This window comes from Propithecus coquereli, unplaced genomic scaffold (assembly GCF_000956105.1).
Source record: "Propithecus coquereli isolate 6110/MARCELLA unplaced genomic scaffold, Pcoq_1.0 Scaffold336, whole genome shotgun sequence".
Classification (NCBI taxonomy): Eukaryota; Metazoa; Chordata; class Mammalia; order Primates; family Indriidae; genus Propithecus; species Propithecus coquereli.
Genome location: NW_012149019.1, coordinates 70,704 through 76,159, shown reverse-complemented (window position 1 = coordinate 76,159; position 5,456 = coordinate 70,704).

The window sequence follows — 5,456 nt, the reverse complement described above, 5'->3', positions numbered from 1 at the left end:
AAATATTAAGGCTACCTGGTTTGAGATTTATTATAAAGCTAAAGTTATTAAGAGAGTGTTATATTAATCTAAAGATGGATAAATAGATCGATGGAACAGAATAGTTAATAAAGAGACCAACAGATATCCTCCCCACAAAGAAAAATAATAATAAAAGCATGTTTCTATACAAAAACATTTACATGGAAGTTCATAGTAGTTTAATTTGTAACAATCAAAAACTGGATGCAACTCAAATACTTATCAACAGAAAATTTTTTTGTTTAAAATTGTTTTGGTAGATTTACTCTGTGGAATACTAACCAGAAGCTTGAAAGAATAAATCAATTTTGAAAGCCAAGTTTGATCTGATTATGGTAATAGGATGCTACCAGGGTACTTGATACCCAAGGGAATGTGTCAATGACTAGTGAGTCATGGAGTTTGATGGGGTGATATAGATGAAAACCAGGATCTTGCTCAATGGGCACAAAATAATCAAAATATTGTGATCAGAAAGCTTATGTTACACTTTGCAATAGGAAATCATTTCCTTCCTATCAGTTTTCACATGCAAGTCAGAGGCAGAGTTCATAAATAAAAGAACATTCATTTTTTTGACCAAAGACCCTACAAAGTCATTGCAAGTATTGGATATTCTCTCTGTCCTTTTGCAAAGGGTCATGTCTCTTTTCCAGGCTAACAATGCCTGAGTGAAGCAGACTAATTAAGCTTTTAAGGGCTGAAGGGTATGGGTATTGAGCCAACATTAATGCAAGCAGACCATCACAGCCCCATGGCTAGGGTAGGAGATCATGGAGCCCTGGGGATAAACAGTGCTCTGAATCAAGTTGCTGCAACTGCAGACTCATGATACTGTTGGTGTCTTATCCCTGAGTGTACAATTAAGATAAATATACTTAACTGTAGGCAGAACCTTCACATTTTACCCCCGACCTCTCTAATCAGAGCTATAAAGACAGGAATGTGTATTAGTTTTCTGGGGTTGCCATAACAAGTGATCACAAACTGCATGGCTTAAAACAACAGAAATCTGTTCTTTCACAGTTGTGAAGAACAGAAGTCAAGGTGCCACTAGGGTTGGTTCCTTCTGAGGCTCTGAGGAGAAATCTGCTCTATGCCTCTCCCCTGGCTCCTAGTGGCTACTGACACTCCCTCTCATTGCTGGGCTTGCTGATACCTCACTGCAGACAGCCTCCGTCATCACTTGGCCTTCTTCTCTCTGTGAGCCTCTGTTTCTATTTTTCTTCTTATAAATCTTGGATTAGAGCCAACTCAATCTAATATGACTTCATCTTAACTTTACTAATGACATCTGAAGGCACTATTTCCATAAAAGGTCACATTCTGAGGTTCCAAGCGAACATGGATTTTGGGAGGACACTATTCAACCCAACAAATAGGGCTAAATGAAAATACCCAAAGCTACTCATTTTTGATATTCGAAAAGTAAATGAAGAAATTAGCACCATGATCAAAGACTTAAAGCAGGATTTGGCAAACTATTAATATATCCTGTGAGACAAATTTGGCCCACTGCCTCTTTTTGGAAATAAAGTTTTATTGGAATATAGTCACACTCATTGGTTTATGCACTGTCTATAGCTGCAGAGTTGAGCAGTTTTGACAGAGACCTTATGATCTGCAAAGCCTAAAATATGTAATATCTGGCCCTTTACAGAAAAAGTTTGCCAACCCCTGACTCAAAGGACACAGTTGGTGATTGGCATAATGTCCCAAGCTCCTTACCTTCCTGGATCCTACTAAAGCTGGAGGAATTATATCAAACGAAGGTGGATTATTGTTAATTTAACCAGATGGTATTGGTATTTTAAATCATAGCTTTTGTGCTAATGTGGTTCTTTACTGAAGATGATCAATACACCTTTTGGCATTCACTATGTAACCATCGATCTGTGAATGTGTAGTTATTGGCCTATATCAGTAGGGTTGATCAAAAGCAGTTTGCCTTTACATGACTTTAAATGACATTCCTACTCAGACTCAGTAGTATATATTTGCTGTCTTACCACAAGGCTGTATTAACTGTCAGAACTCTGATGCAATACAGTCTTTAAGAATCTTGTTTTCTTGATGTTCTCTAAAGCATCATGTTAGTGCACTATACTAATGGCATCATAGCAATGGGACGTGGTGAGCAAGAGGTGGCAAGTACCATTAATACCCTCGGATGACACTTGCTTCTCACAAGGTAAGAAAAAAAAAAAAAGACTCACAGAGCAGCCACATTGGTGAAGTTTTTGGAGGTCCAGTGGTCTGTGGAATGTCAGAATACTTCTCTAAGCAAAAACAAAACAAATCAAAAAACCTCAGCTGCACCTCACACTTCTCATTATTAAGAAACAGGCACAGCATCAGGCGAGTATCTTTGTATTTTAGAGGCAGAATATGTGATACTTGAGAATAAATCTCTGAAGCTTCCTTTGGGTCACTCAGCAGGCTTCCACTTTTGAGTAGGACCCAGAGCAAGAGAGACCCCTGCCTCCAAGTCAGGCTCTGACCCAGGCACCTTGCTGCTTTGGCCTCGTGGCTTATCAAATCTGATAATGCTGGAGGTATCCATGGTGGATAACGGTGCTCTGTGTTATTTCTGGAAAGCCTCAGTGATAGAGTATCAGTGCAAATCTCTATATTTCCGGAGCACTGCCTTGCCTTTCATAGCAACAATAAATAACTTTCTGCATTATAAAAAAAAAAAAAAAAAAAAAACTGCTGTCCCACTGGGTCCTAGCAGAGACTGCACACTTGACCATGGGGCACTAGGTGTGGATGTGACCAGAGCTGCCCAGTGTGAACTGTCTATTATCAGACTTATCCAATCTGATATTTTAGTGTGCTTAAAGATAAGTCATCCAAATTATGTTTCTTCACGTTTCAGTGTCAGCAATCGTAACTACATAAATAAAATGAGTCCTTGAGTCCACAGAACGCAAAATAACAGGGTGCCCAGACTCCTGTATCCCCCATTTATATTTAACCAACAACTATTTCTCAGTTCACGCCTGTGGCTCCTTAGAAGTAGGTTCTTAGCATCAACAGACAGAGGAGGACAAAACTACTATCGGGTTCACAGATGGGCTGGCATGGTATTTTGGAGTTAGCATAGAAAGGGGCTGTGGCCACAATACAGCTGTATTTGCGGGTACAGTGTGCACAGCCCTATAGAGCAGTGGTGAAGAAAAATCCACCTAGCCCCGAAACAATGGCTGGCATGTGGTACAGTGTCCCTACTGGCTAAAATACATGGACTCGGGAGCCAAGGAATGGAAGTAAAACGGTCCCCTTTCACAATTACGTCCAGTGCCTCACTTGAGGAATTTGCATTTCATGTTCTCTGTACCTCAAGACCACATAAATTGGAATCCTGATTCTCAGGAAGGGTATTCTATCAATAGGAGATATGGAAAAGGATGCTACGGTTATATCTGGGGTTCTTCTTGCCGGTGGAACCGTGAGGGTAAGCTGTCTTGATCACCACATGGAGCTCAGATTACTGCTGCACCGTAACATCCAGGAGAAGCATGTCAGGAAGCCGGAGCATCTCCTGGGCTGTCTCTTGATGTTTTCTTCCGGGTGATAACAGTGAATGGGATATTCAAACAGGAAGGCCTCTAAAAGGCAAATCGCCTCAGAGATCAAGTTAAGGCTGTATCTTAAGACAAGCCACCTTGGCCAAATTACTAGCCATATAGACATGAAATATATGAATGAAGTATAAAATAGGCATTATAGGAAGGATGCAGTACATATCATTTAGGGCAGAGAACCAGGTATAGCAACAGGGACTGTAGCTTGTTTCATTCACGTGTTTTTGTTTAGTGTTTGCAGAGATTGTAGCTGAACACCACCTTGAACTGGACTCTGCAGTGGGTTGGATTTGTATCTCAGGGGAAGAGTAGCAGCATCTTGTTTTTGCAATTGAAGACCAATATATTAATATGGGAGCTGGGTACAATGCTTTGATATAATAAAAATGTGTATTTGATGTTTGTGTCTGGATCCTAGCACACACATCCTAAAAACCCTTGCAATCTCCTAAGTGTTTTGGCATAGAACTTAGTCACTAGAAAAACTAAGGCATGAAATTAGAGGGTTGGCAATTTCAATTCCACCCCGCCCGCAAACTCTAGGGAGGGGAGAGGTGCTGGAGTTTGAGTTCAGTCACCAATGACCAATGATTTAATCATCATGCCTACATAATAAAACTCCATAAGTATCTCCATGGGTACCCAACCCCAAATACTGTGCCCTGTGCATGTCTTCTATTTCGCTGTTCCTGCATTATATGTTTTAATATGAAAAATTAATAGTAAGTAAACTATTTTCTGGAGTTTTGTGAGCCATTATATCACGTTTTCTCACTTGAGAGGGGAGTGTGGGAACCCCCTGCCTTTGTAGCCAAGCCAGACAGAAGAATGGGTCTCATACCTGAGGACCCTGTGCTTGTGAGTGGCTTCTGAAGTGAAAGCAGTCTTTGGGACTTAGCCCTTAAACCTGTGGAATCTGACACTAACCCTGGGTAGTTCATGTCAAAACTGAATTGTATATTTGGTATCAGAAGTGTCGTAGGTAAAAATAGCTCACATGGGAGCAGATCTGAGTGATCAAGGGGTGGACTGTACCAGACACTTCTTCAGCACCACTGGGACTCTCAGCCTCACCTGCCTCTATTCCCACCACAGCTGCCCTGTGTGGGTGTCAGTCAGCATCACCCAGGCCTCCGCCTGAGCCACATGAGTCCTGCCACATGATCTAGGGCTGTTCTATCGACACACGGCATGGAATGCCATGGACATTCTCCCTGAGTCTGTGCATACGCAGCCCTGAAATGTGGGGCAGTTAACACACCCTGGGGTAAAATAGAGATGGGAGACAGAACATAAATGGTTTCTTCTCCCCCTGGGACAAATACTCCTGAGATGCATTTCACGGACTTTCCACGTATTTCAAAGGGATTAAAGGCATCAGTTGCCCATATGATGGTCAAGAGTAGCTCTTATTTTCACGGATTCTTTCTCATAGCTTGTTTTGTTTCCCCTTCCCTCCCTCTTGCTCTCTGGGATTACATTTCCTAATTAAGTATCACACATAAGTCTTTGTCTAAGATTATGTTTTATAGGGAACACAGTTTAATAAAACATGTGTGATTGATTGTTAATGAAACAAGCCAAGCATCATTATACTATATAGCACGTTTCTGTGTGAAGAAATAGCTAGATGTAAACACACACACATGCACACACACATGCATGCACACACACATGAAGAGACAGAGAGAAGAGAGAAAGAGAAACAGAGACAGAGACAAGGATACAGAGACAGAGAGAAAGAGAGACAAAGAGGAATACAGATAAAAATACCAATATAGAAATATATGTTCCCAGATTTTATGACATTCTCAGATTTTATATTAAACTGTTAAAATTTTTCTCAAG